At 48.5% G+C, this 13536-nt stretch overlaps 1 protein-coding gene across 1 annotated transcript in view; it reads right to left on the reverse strand.

Moving 5' to 3' along the window:
• Window positions 1-2010, reverse strand: part of LOC148144387 (uncharacterized) — a 48822-nt gene extending 46812 nt beyond the window's left edge. Inside the window, exon 1 of the mRNA XM_087975322.1 lies at window positions 1425-2010. The gene's annotated coding sequence lies outside the window, so the exon portion shown is untranslated. The remainder of the gene's footprint in view (window positions 1-1424) is intronic.
• Between the last annotated feature and the right edge of the window lie 11526 nt (window positions 2011-13536).

Raw genomic sequence — 13536 nt, forward strand, 5'->3', positions numbered from 1 at the left:
TTCATTCTTCCCAGTGTTTAATTGGAGTGGATCCATCAATATGAAGAATTTCAGCAACCAGATTGGACCATGAAACTGGTGAGTTTTGAGAAGGTTTGTTGCTCAGGGTGAGGTTCTGGATGTAGGTTTGGTCGCTGAGCTGAAAGGTTCATTTTCCATCACTATACTAGGTAACATCTGCAGTGAGCCTCCAGATGAAGCACCAGTGGTGTAGCCCACTTTCTATTTAGATGTTTGGGTTGGTGATGTCATTTCCTGTGGTGGCATCATTTCGTATGGCAATGTCATTTCCTGTTCTTTTTCCGGGGGCGGGGGGGGGGGGGGGTGTAAATGGGATCCAAGTAAATGTATTTGTTGATAGAATTCTGGTTGGAATGCTATGCTTCTAGGAATTCTCATGCGTGTCTCTGTTTGGCTTGTCCTGGGGTGGATGCGTTGTGCCAGTCGAACTGGTGTCCTTCCTCATGCATCTGTAAGGATACTAGGGATAGTGGGTGATGTCTTTTTGTGGCTAGTTGATGTTCATATAACCTAGTGGCTAGTTTTCTGCCTGTTTGTCCAATGTAGGGAACACCACATCCATCCTCGGATAAGGGTCTGTTTCTGTGTTGTCTGACTTTAACTCTTCTTTTACTGGTCATCACAACCATTTTCTTGCCTTCCCCAATACCCATCCAATTCATTGTTGTTTAAAATATCAGATGAACTCAGCCTTGAATGTATTCAGTGACCCCATACCTGCAGGAAGACATCCCCACTTCTGAACTCAGTTCCTCTTGCTAATATACCACTTGCCTTGTGCATTGCTTGCTGCACCTGTCTGACAACTGGCATTGATTGGTGTGGAAGAACATGTTGCTGGAAAAGTACAGCAGGTCAGGCAGCATCCAAGAAGCAGGAGAATCAGCCCAAAACGTCGATTCTCCTGCTCCTCTGATTCTGCCTGAACAGCTGTGCTTTTCCAGCAACACTCTCAACTCTGATCTCCAGCATCTGCAGACCTCAATTTCTCCTGGTGTGAAAAAACGCTGAGACCTCTTTGCCCATCCACACAACATTCCTGATGAAGGGCTTGTGCCTGAAACATCAACTCGCCTGCTCCTCGGATGCTGTCTGACCTGCTGTGCTTCCAGTGCCACATTTTTTGACTCTGATCTCCAGCTTCTGCCATCCCAATATATGATCATTTAAACAATGTTTTGTGCTGTTTTCTTTTTCCACAACACCGGCTATAACTTCACACTGAGGTAATACATTTGCCACGTGTTTGCCAATTGAGACACAGACTTGGACCAACTTTTCCAGTTTGTCCCCTCCCTGGATTCCCTCCCTTTGCTTTTAGTTGCTTCAAGTCACAAATTGAACCCCAGCATGAAAAAAAAGAGAGTAGAAGAGGGGGAGAGAAGAGAGATCGCTGTGCTCACAGATGTTGGACAGAGGAAGTTCCAGTCTGTGGTGAATCTCAATCTTCATTCACAGAGAGAAGCAGCAGCAGCTTGAGAAGCTAATGGTCCACCTTCAGACAATAGAGAGGCTGTGTTTAACAAGAACACTAGACTCCTACCGGTCCTCCAGTACTCCTCATTGGTCCATCAAAACAACATAGCGCCGTTTTTGCGGACAGCTACAAGCATGGGCGGTGTTTTTGCTGACACTGAGGAGCATGCGTAGTAGACTCTGTGGAGATGGAGTTACTGACAGTTTCGAACTATCCAAAGGCCAATGGGAGAAAAAAAAGATAGAGCCACACTGCTGTAGGTCTGGAGTCAGTCGTGCGTAGGCCAGACCAGGGAAACAATGCAGCTGGGACGGCTGAGTGAATCCTTTCCCCTAACAACAGTTTCCTTCCCTAAAAAGGACATGAGTCAGTCAGATGGGGGTTTTCTTTGCCCCGAAAATTGGTTTCATCGTTAAATACTGAACTCCAGGTTTCTGACCGAATTCCAATTCCGTCATCTCCCGCGGCAGGATTCGCCGGAACTGGGTTGTTAGTCCAGTTGATAATGGCACTAGGCTGTCATTCCTTCAACCCCCTGCGATGGCAAATGAACTCGCTGGTGCCTCCGCAGGAGGGAGGAGCAGGTGAAGGCCTTCCCGCACTCGAGGCAACTGAAGGGCCTTTCCCCTGTGTGGACCCGCCGGTGGGTCTGGAGATTAGAGGAATCGCTGAAGGCCTTCCCGCACTCAGGACAACTGAAGGGCCGCTCCCCCGTGTGGACCCGCCGGTGGGTCTGGAGATTGGAGGAATCGCTAAAGCCCTTCCCGCAGTCGGGGCACCCTAAAGGCCACTCCCCCGTGTGGACCAGCTGATGTCTCAGCAGGGCAGAGGAATCACTGAAAGCTATCCAGCACTCGGGGCAGCTGAACGGCCTCTCCCCGGTGTGGAGCAGCTGGTGCTTCCGCAAGGTGCCCACTTGACTGATTCCCTTCCCACACTCGGGACAGCTGAAGGGCCTTTCCCGCGTGTGGACACGCTGGTGGGTCAGAAGGTGGGAGGAATTGCTGAAGGCCTTCCCGCATTCGGGGCAGGGGAATGGCCTCTCTCCTGTGTGGACCCGCTGGTGGGTCAGCAGGATGGAGGCCCGGGTAAAGCCCTTCCCACACTCGGGACACCTGAAGGGCCTCTCCCCTGTGTGGCGCCCCTGCTGCCTCAGCATGGAGGCGGCCTGGGTAAAGCCCTTTCTGCACTCAGGGCAGGAGAATGGCCTCTCCCCCGTGTGGACCAGCTGGTGCCTCAGCAGGGTGGAGGCCTGGGTAAAACCCTTCCTGCACTCGGTGCAGGAGAATGGCCTTTCCCTGGTGTGACTGCGCTGATGAATCTCCAGGACAGACGGGACACGGAAGCCTTTTCCACAGTCGCCACACTTCCACGGTTTCTCCACAGGGTGAGATTCCTCAGGATTCTCCATGGCCAAAGCTTCAGCTGCACACAAACACGTGTATAGCCTCTCCCCACCGTGAATTCCTCGTTCCAGGCCGTATCACTCTTCCAGGCTCCACATTCAGTGCGGTTCAACAGTGGGTCTCTCATCCAGTCCCACTGATGCTGAAAATGTACTGAAACAGGAACCAAAAAGCTTTGCTCCTTCTCACAGAATCTAAGTTGAAAATTGCTGAGGTCCTAATGGATTGAGTGACTGTCAGATATTGATGTCAAAGCGAGGATTGCAGATGCCGTACAATGAGTCGAGAAGTGTGCTGGAAAAGCACATCAGGTCAGGCAGCACCTGAGGAGCAGGAGAGTTGATGTTTTGGGCATAAGCCCTTCATCTGTTGATTTGAAACTTCTATCTTCAAATACTCTGTAAAAAAAGAGATTACAAATGTCATCACTGTCAGTCCAGAATAGAAACTCAGAACAAGCAATTCTACTTTCTGCAGAATTTTCCACAAAATTGAAAGCACCATCCCACTCTCTCTCTCTCTGTTCTCACTCCCTTTTAACTAATTCTCCTGAAGGTACTGATTCAGGATCTTACTGAGGCAGAAAAGCAAAAATATCAAGACTGACATCTCTCTGAAGTTTGGATAACTCCACCTGAAAGTTAATATCTTCCACGACATTGGGATGCTGCTGCTGAGAGCGAACAGGTCTAATTTTGGGAAGCAAACAAAAATGTTAATTCAGGGTGAACCTGCCATGCAGCTTCTTGAGGAACAACCAGATACAAGATGGTTAACGCCCCCAGGAAGAGGGGAACAAAATGAGACATCAAGGCGTTAACACTGACAACAGAGAGAAACTGAACATACAGATGTGGCAAACATTAGTGGAAAGCCAGAGTCATAGAGATATACAGCACAGAAAATGACCCTTCAGCCAAAGTCTTCCAGATATCCTAAATTAATCTAGTTGCATTTGCCAGCACTTGGCCCATATGCTTCTTAACCCTTTCTATTCATCCACCAATCCAAATGTCTTTTACATACTGTAATTGTACCAACCTCCATCACTTCCTCTGGCAGCTCATTCCAAACATGCACCAGGCTCTGCGTGAAAAATTTGCCCCTTCTGATGCTTTTAAATGTCCACCCCACCCACCCTCACCCTAAACCTTGTTACTACCTCGTCCTGGACTCCCCTATCCCAGGTAAAAGACCTTGTCTATTTACCCGATCCACACCACTGATGATTTTATACAAGTCTATAAGGTCACCCCTCAGACACTGCCGCGCTAGGGAAAACAACCTATAGTTCCATCTTCACTCACACGGGTAATTAAGATTCATAGCGGAGTTTGTTCACTCCAGTTGCTAAAGTGAACAAATGTCCCTCCCTTCTCTCTCTCGCCCCCAGGATGAAGAGTTGCCCAGACGGAAAGAGTTTCACTCTGAACCTGACAGGGCCACTTCCGCGTTGTGACATCAATAATGATTCACAAGGGCGGACCGAGGCCAACACCCAGCCCCCGCACTGCGCCGGCTCCGGACTCCGGCGTGCGATTGACCCGCAATACGCCTGCTCCAGATGGCCGGCGTCCCACTGACCTGCATTACACGTGCTCCGGAGGGCCTGGATCCGGCTGGCCCTCGCTGCGCCCGCTCGGACGGAAAGCGTCCGGCTGACCCTTACTGCGCCTGCTCGGATTGGATGGCGTCCGGCTGGCCCTCACTGCGCCTGCTCCGGACGGACGGCGTCTGGCTGGCCCTCACTGCGCCTGCTCCGGACGGACGGCGTCCGGCTGGCCCTCACTGCGCCTGCTCCGGACGGACGGCGTCCGGCTGACCCTCACTGCTCCTGCTCCGGACGGACGGCGTCCGGCTGGCCCTCACTGCGCCTGCTCCGGACGGACGGCGTCCGGCTGACCCTCACTGCGCCTGCTGCGGTCGGTGTCAGACTGACCCGCATTACGTCCGCTCCGGACGGCCGGCGCTGCCCTGCACAGTTGGGAAAATCCCTTCCCTTCAACAAATCCCCATAGTGTGGAAGCAGGCAATTCGGCCCAACGAGTCCACACCGACCCTCCAAAGGGTCACCCACCCACACCCATTCCTCTACATTCACCCCCTGAGTAATCCACCCCAGCCTGCACAACCCTGGCACTATGGGTAATTTAGCATTGTCCAGGTAAAGGTGGGTTGGCAAAGTTAAAAATCACACAACGCCAGGTTATCATCCAACAGGTTTATTTGAAAGGAGTAGCATTTGGAGCGCTGCTCCTTCATGTGGTTGTGGAGAATAAGATCATAACGCATAGAATTTATGAAAAAACATGACAGTGCCCTGCCACTGAAATGATCTATTGAACAAAGCTGGATTGTGTAATCTTTCATCTTTTAGAATGTGTTGCAGGTATCACAAATATGTAAATCCCACAATTTCCTGCAAGGCACCTTCGAGATAAGTATGGTTTTATAACAAAAGATGACATCTTTCAGTCTGGGGGGATGGGGGGAGGAGAGTGGGGGGTTGGGGGGGAGGAGAGTGGGGGGTTGGGGGGGAGGAGAGTGGGGGGTTGGGGGGGAGGAGAGTGGGGGGTTGGGGGGGGAGGAGAGTGGGGGGTTGGGGGGGAGGAGAGTGGGGGGTTGGGGAGGGAGGGGGGAATGGCAGAACTAGAGGGCATATGTTTAGGGTGAGAGGGGAAAGAAATAAAAGAGACCTAAGGGGCAACCTTTTCACAAAGAGGGTGGTACATGTACGGAATGAGCTGCAAGAGGAAGAGGTGGAGGCTAGTACAATTGCAACATTTGAAAGGGATCTGGATGGAATAAATGAATAGCAAGGGTTTGGAGGGATATGGGGTGGGTGTGAGAAGGTAGGACGAGATGGGTTGGGATATCTAGTCGGCATGGACAAGTTGGATCGCAGGGTCTATTTCTGTGCTGTACATCTCTACGACTATTTCAGCTCAGACAATGCATGAAAGGTGTGAGATCAGAGTCTGTCTGTATCCTAACCTTGAGTCAGGCTGGTTCTATTTTCAAAAGTTGAATTTACATAATACTACATGTATTGACTGCCTGGAGATTGTTCATTTTAGGAGCAAAATAGAATGTATCGGCAAATATAATGCTGCAAATACAAATTCACTGCAATGGACTTGTGTGTATACACACACACGCATGAGAGAAATAAAAAGTCTATTTCTGTGCTGCATATCACACAGACATTGAGATAACATGCTTTATTTCTGTGGTTGTAAATGTTGTTGTAAATTATAGCTGGGGACTAATAGTTAGATGTAAGGGACAGAATTCCTCAAAATAGGGCACTATAAGAATCCTGGGAGAACCCTATTCTGGTTTACTTACTCGTGAACAAACATTAAGCACGAGGATCTATTTATTTTTAATTTTGATTCGTTTTTCTTGTTTGATTCCCTGCTATGACAACACTGTATCTGAATGGTTGACAGGCTGAGAGATGGTGGGTTGGGTCTCAATTGACCCAATGTTTTATTGTTCCAAATGGTGTAAAAATGGGTGTCAAAGCTTCAGCAGAAATCCAGCAGAGCTGACAGACCAACATCTTACTCTAAGCGAACAGGGAGATCAACAGAGGAGAGAGAAATCAGGACCTGAAATCTGAGCTGACACCAGACTACCCTATGATCAATGCTTTGATTAGCAGTGCCAACCCTCTACCTTGACCTCGCTTCCCATTTGACTACCCCCTCAATATTCAGGATCCAATCCTTGTCATCCTGAAGCTGGGTTAGCCATGGGAAATGCAGGGTTATAGTTCCATAGTAATAAAAGCAGGAGTAGGCCATTTGTCCTGTCAGGCCTACTCTGCCATTCATTAAGATCATCGCAGCTCCTCCTCCCTGCATTGTCAAAGCTACCCTTAATTCACCAACCATGCAAAAACCCATCCAACTGTGTCTTCAATATACTGAAGTGGCCTTTACTGCTTCATTGGGCAGAGAATTCCATAGATTCACTCCTAATCGGTGTTTGAAAGCTACTCCCCCTAATCTTGAGGTCTAGTCTCACCCAACAGCAGAAATGACTGGATAGGGAAGGGCTGCATCCCCAAAGTGCAATGAATTCCCACTTACCCCAAAATCCCGGATGTACTCACTCACTCAGTTGTTTGCTCATAAATGAAAGATTTTACTGTTACAACTTCTGCTCCTAGTCAGGGCAAAACATCTTTGACAGCTGCTCTGAAAGTCCAATCTTCACAACCACACTTATGAATCATTCTCCTCTCACCTCAAATATGCACCGTCTAGTTTTGGACTGCACCATCCCGGGGAAAAGATCTTGGGTATTCACCCTATCCATGCCCGTTACAACGTCAATGCCCTCAGTTTCTGATGCTCCAGGGAAAATATCCCTGGCCTATTCTCCCTCTCCCAGTAGTTTAAACCCTCCAAGTCTGGCAACAACCTTGTAAATCTTTTCCAACCTCTTTCAAAGTTTCACAACATCTTTTCTATATCAAGGAGACTAGAATTGAATGCAGTGTTCCAAAAGTGGCCCAACCAATTTCGTGGACAGCGGCCACATGACCTCCCAATTCCCATACTCAATGCTCTGACCAAGAAAGGAAAGCATACTGAATGCCTTCTTTACTATCGTAGCTACCTGAGACTCCACTTTCAAGGAATTATGAACCTGCACTCCAAGGTCTTTGTTCAGCATCACTCCCCTTAACTGTGTCAGTTCTGCCTGGATTGCTTGACCAAAATGCAACTCCTCACATTTGTCTAAATTAAACTCCATCTCCCAATCCTCGGCCCAATGACCCATCTGCTCAATTCCCATTTATAGCAAACTCTCTTATTCCCTAGAAGCTGAAAATTTTAATCCCACCTAATTCCTGCTGCATCTCATCCTGAAGGGTCTGGTTCATGCTGATACACAGGCCCACACTCTAATTGAAACATACAGAATACTGAATGGCATGGACAGACTGGATGTTGGGAAGATGTTTCCATTGGTAGGAGAGACAAGAACCTGAAGGCACAGCCTTAGAGTAAAGGGAAGGCCTTTTGGAACTGTGATAAGGAGAAACTCCTTCAACCAGAGAGTGGTGAATCTTTGGAATTCATTGCCACAGAAGGCTGTAAAGGACAGGTCATTGAGAATATTTAAGACGGAGGTAGACAGGTTCTTGAGTATCAAGGGGATCAAGGGTTACGGGGAGAAAGCAGGAGAATGGGCCTGAGAAACTTATCAGCTGCGATTGTGTGCTATCAGCAGACCTGATGGGCTGAATGGCCTAATCTCAGCTCCAATGTGTTATGGTCTCTTGCTGTCCTGGACACAGAGGGTGAGAATTGGGAGCAGGACTAGGACATTTGGTCTTTCGTGCCTGGACCAGTATTGCACAGATCATAACTGGATATGAATATACCTACATTTTGGTGGACAGGCTGGGACATTTTTCATTGGAGCATAGGAGGTTGAGAGGTGACCTTACTGAGGTTGATTAAATCATGACAGATCTAGCTACGTGAATGGCAGATGTCCTTTCCCTTGGGTGGGGGTTTCAAGATTAGGGAGCAAATTTTGAAGGAGAGAGGAGAAAGATTTGAAAAACATGAGGGACATTATTTTTCATTTTACACAGAGTGGTTCGCGTGTGGAATGAATGTCCTGAGGAAGTGGTGCAGTTATAGCATTTAAAGGACATTTGGATAAGTATCTGAATAGGAAAGATTCAGAGGATATGGACCAAATACTGGCAGGTGGGACTAGTTTAGTTTGAGAACATAGTCAGCATGGACTAGTTGGACTGAAGGGGCTGTTTCTGTGCTGTCTGACACTGTAACTGTTCTATTCTGGTCTTGAAACCATTTTCTTAATATCCTCCATAAACATCCATTTCATTGTTGTTCAAAATATCAGATGAACTCAGCAGTGAATACGTTCAATGACCCCTCTAACAGAAGGAAGACATCCCCACTTCTGAACTCAATTCCTCTTGCTAATATACCACTTGCCTTGCTGATAGCTTGCTGCACTTGTCCGACAACTGGCAGTGACTGGTGCAGAAGGACACTGAGGTCCCATTGTACATCTACACATCATTGTTGATGAAGGGCTTGTGCCCAAAACATCAACTCTCATGCTGCCTGACTAGCTGTACTTTTAGGAGAAAGTGAGGACTGCAGATGCTGGAGGTCAGAGCTGAAAATATGTTGGTGGAAAAGTGCAGCAAGTCAGGCAGCATCCAAGGAGCATGAGAATCGACGTTTCGGACATGAGCCCTTCTTCAGGAATGAGGAAAGTGTGGCAAACAGGCTAAGATAAAAGGTAGGGAGGAGGGACTTGGGGGAGGGGCATTGGAAATGCGATAGGTAGAAGGAGGTTAAGGTGAGGGTGATAGGCCAGAGTGGGGGTGGGGGCGGAGAGGTCAGGAAGAAGATTGCAGGTTAGGAAGGTGGTGCTGAGTTTGAGGGTTGGGACTGAGACAAGGTGGGGGGGGAGGGGAAATGAGGAAACTGGAGAAATCTGAGGTCATCCCTTGTGGTTGGAGGGTTCCTAGGCGGAAGATGAGGCGCTCTTCCTCCAGCCGTCATGTTGCCATGGTCTGGCGATGGAGGAGTCCAAGGACCTGCATGTCCTTGGTGGAGTGGGAGGGGGAGTTGAAGTGTTGAGCCACGGGGTGGTTGGGTTGGTTGGTCCGGGTGTCCTAGAGGTGTTCTCTGAAACGTTCTGCAAGTAGGCGGCCTGTCTCCCCAATGTAAAGGAGGCCACATCGGGTACAGCGGATGCAGTAAATGATGTGTGTGGAGGTGCCGGTGAATTTGTGGTGAATATGGAAGGATCCCTTGGGGCCTTGGAGGGAAGTAAGGGGGGAGGTGTGGGCTGAAAATGTGTTGCTGGAAAAGCACAGCAGGTCAGGCAGCATCCAAGGAGCAGGAGAATCGACGTTTCGGGCATGAGCTCTTCTTCAGGAATCTGAAGGTGTGGACGCAAGTTTTGCATTTCTTGCGGTTGCAGGGGAAGGTGCCGGGAGTGGAGGTTGGGTTGGTGGGGGCTGTGGACCTGACGAGGGAGTCACGGAGGGAGTGGTCTTTTCGGAACGCTGATAGGGGAGGGGAGGGAAACATATTCCTGATGATGGGGTCCGTTTGGAGGTGGCAGAAATGACAACGGATGATACGATGTATATGGAGGTTGGTGGGGTGGTAGGTGAGGACCAGTGGGGTTGTGGCCTGGTGGCGATTGGAGGGGGGGGGTGGGCTCAAGGGCGGAGGAGCGGGAAGTGGAGGAGATGCGGTGGAGAGCATCGTCGATCATGTCTGGGGGGAAATTGCTGTCTTTGAAGGAGGCCATCTGGGTTGTTCGGTATTGGAACTGGTCCTCCTGGGCGCAGATGCAGTGGAGACGAAGAAATTGGGAATATGGGTGCGACTCTGATCTTCAGCATCTGCAATCCTCACTTTCTCCACATCCCAATGTATCACATTTAAAAACGCACCTCCTTTCTGCTTTTTTTTTTGCCACAGCAAAGGCTATAGCTTCACATTGAGGTACTGCATTTGCCATGTGTTTGCCAACTGAGACACAGACCTGGTCCAACATTTCCTGAGTCTGTCTCCACCCCAGAGAATCACTCCCTTTCCTTTCAGCTGCTGCAAATCAACACTATATGAACAGGGATATCGGCTGGGTGCTGGCAAGCGGGACTAGATTAGGTTGCAATATCTGGCCGACATGAACGAGTTGGACCGAAGGGTCTGTTTCCATACTGTCCATCTCTATGACTATAATTGAACACCAAAATGAAAACTAAATGGAAAAGGGGGTGAGAAAAGAAAGTGCTGTACTCACAGATGTTGGACAGAAGAAGCAAGTTACAGTCTGGGCTGAAGCTCAATCTTCACAGCAGCTACACGACCTTATGGTCCTCCTTCTGCATTCACACAATAGGGGTGTTCTAACTGGCAGGAGGACCAATCTCCATCCGGTCCTCCAGGCTTTACCATTGGTCCATCAAAAGGAAGTCGCGTGCCGTTCTTCGGACTTCGAGGAGCATGCGTACTCCTTTGCTGACACCGGTGAGCATGCGCCTTCCTCGCTGACACCTCGGAGCATGCGCAGTGTGCGCTTTGGTGACTACTGTGACTGACAGATGTAAAGGATCTAAAGGCCAAAAGGAGAAAAAACGGCTGGAGCCACAATTTTATTTTTCCCTGTAGCTCGACGTTGTATTCTTTTTGCATTTTGTCTGGCTGCTCAACCTTTGTAAGCCTTTTCACCAGGGCCAGGGCAGATGAAGTTGTAAACTGGAGGGCATCGGTTTAAGGTGAGGGGAGAAAGATTTAAAATGGTCCGAAGAAGCAACTTTTCGCACAGAGGGTGGTGTGTGTACGGAATGAACTGCCAGACGAAGTGGTGGAGGCTGGTGCATTTAAAATGTTTAATAGGAATCTGGATGGGTATATGAATAGGAAGGGTTTAGAGGGATATGGTTAGGTTCGGATATGATTAGATTAGATTAGATTAGATTCCCTACAGTGTGGAAACTGGCCCTTCAGCCCAACCAATCCACACCAACCCTCCGAAGGGTAACCCCCCCAGACCCATTTCTCTCTGACTAATACACCTAACACTATGGGCAATTTAACATGGACTATTCACCTGACCTGCACATTTTTGTACTGTGGGAGGAAACCGGAGCACTCTGAGGAAACCCACGCAGACACGGACAACATGCAAATTCCACACTGACAGTCACCAGAGCCTGGAATCGAACCTGGAACTTTGGTGCTGTGAAGCAGCAGTGCTAACTACTGAGCCACCGTGCCGTCATTCAAGTAAATTTCTCCCCGGGGGGAGGAGGGACAGTCAAGAGTCAACCATACTGCTACATGTAGGCCAGACTGGGTAAAGAATGCAGCTAGGACAACCAAGTGAATCCTTTCCCACAACGGCAATTTCCTTCCCTAAAAAGGATATGAGTGAATCAGATGTCTTTTCCCCCCTACCAATTCTGAACTCAAGACTTCTGACCGAATTCCAATTCCGCCATCTGCCGTGGCAGAATTCGAACCCATGAGTCCCCAGAACTGGGTTGATCGTCCAGTTGATAATGGCATTCAGCTGTCACTCCTTCAATTGCCCTGCGATGGCACATGAATACACTGGTGCCTCTGCAGGTGGGAGGAACTGGTGAAGCCCTTCTTGCACTGACAGTAGGTGAATGGCCTCTTCCTGGTGTGGATTTGCTGGCGTGTCCACAGGGTTGCACATCTGACTGAATCCATTCCCACACTCCGGGCAGGTGAATGGTCTCTCCCCAGTGTGGACCTGCTGGTGCGTTAGTAAGGTGGAAGAATTGACAAATCCTTCCTGCACACACAGCAGGTGAACAGTCTCTGGTGGTGTGGTTTTGATCCCCCAAGCTGAGTAAATCATTAAAGTGCCTTTCACAGTCAGTGCCCTGAATCTTCCTCACTTGCGTATCTGTGTCTCAATGTTCTTCCTGCCACACCAGTATCCAAAATCTCTCACGCAGACAAAAACAAACATTTCTTCTCGATTGGTATGGGTGCTGATATTCTCGTCCCAATGAATCAAGTGGTTATGTCAAAAGTCGATGTATCATTTGCTTTCAGATTTCTTTCCGTATGTCTTCCTGCAAAAAAAAAACAAATTGCAAAATAAGTGATCACGGTCAGTACAGTTAAAGAAACATAACATTGGTGGCAATTCTTGCAGATTGCCAGATGCCTGATGATCACATATTAATCCAGGACACAAACCTGAAAATCCTCATGCAGCCAGATAGCCCTAAGTGTATATGGAGGACTTCCTAAAGGAGCCAATAGGAGCTACGGTGACAGGTACTGATATCCCATGCTCCAAACAGCTCGTCTGTCATTGGCCAGCTGCCTGGAGTCACACAAGACTATTGTTCTGGAATGTAATATTGAACAAATTTAGCTTAAATCTTTCATCTTTTCAAAAGATGAATTAGTTTTGGTTTCTTCATATGTAAATCCCAGAACTTTTTAAAAGTTACATTCTCAAGATAGCTTTAACAATAGGTGCCATCTCAGCTCAGATAATGCATTGAAAGTATGAGGTTAAAGTCTGTGACCCAAAATTTCTACCCTACCCATGCCCTTCACGATTTTATAATCCCCTATAAGGTCACCCCTCAGCCTCCAACGCTCCAGGGAAAACAGCCCCAGACTTTTCAGCCTCTCAATATAGCTCAAATCCTCCAACCTTGGCCTCCAGATCTTTTCTGACCTCCAGCAGGAAACATGTTTCCGCTGATGGGTGAGTGCCGAACCAGAGGACACAGCTTAAAAATACGGGTTAGACCATTTAGGACAGAGATGAGGAGAAACGTCTTCACCCAGAGAGTGGTGGCTGTGTGGAATGCTCTGTCCCAGAGGGCAGTGGAGGCCCAGTCTCTGGATTCATTTAAGAAAGAGTTGGATAGAGCTCTCAAGGATAGTGGAATCAAGGGTTATGGAGATAAGGCAGGAACAGGATACTGATTAAGGATGATCAGCCATGATCATATTGAATGGTGGTGCAGGCTTGAAGGGCAGAATGGCCTACTCCTGCACCTATTGTCTATTGCTCCCAGTAAGGGCAAAACATCTTTGAAAGCTGCTCTGA

Source organism: Chiloscyllium plagiosum, unplaced genomic scaffold, assembly GCF_037043375.1.
Source record: "Chiloscyllium plagiosum isolate Xiang-an unplaced genomic scaffold, Cpla_swu_hap1 HiC_scaffold_27, whole genome shotgun sequence".
Classification (NCBI taxonomy): Eukaryota; Metazoa; Chordata; class Chondrichthyes; order Orectolobiformes; family Hemiscylliidae; genus Chiloscyllium; species Chiloscyllium plagiosum.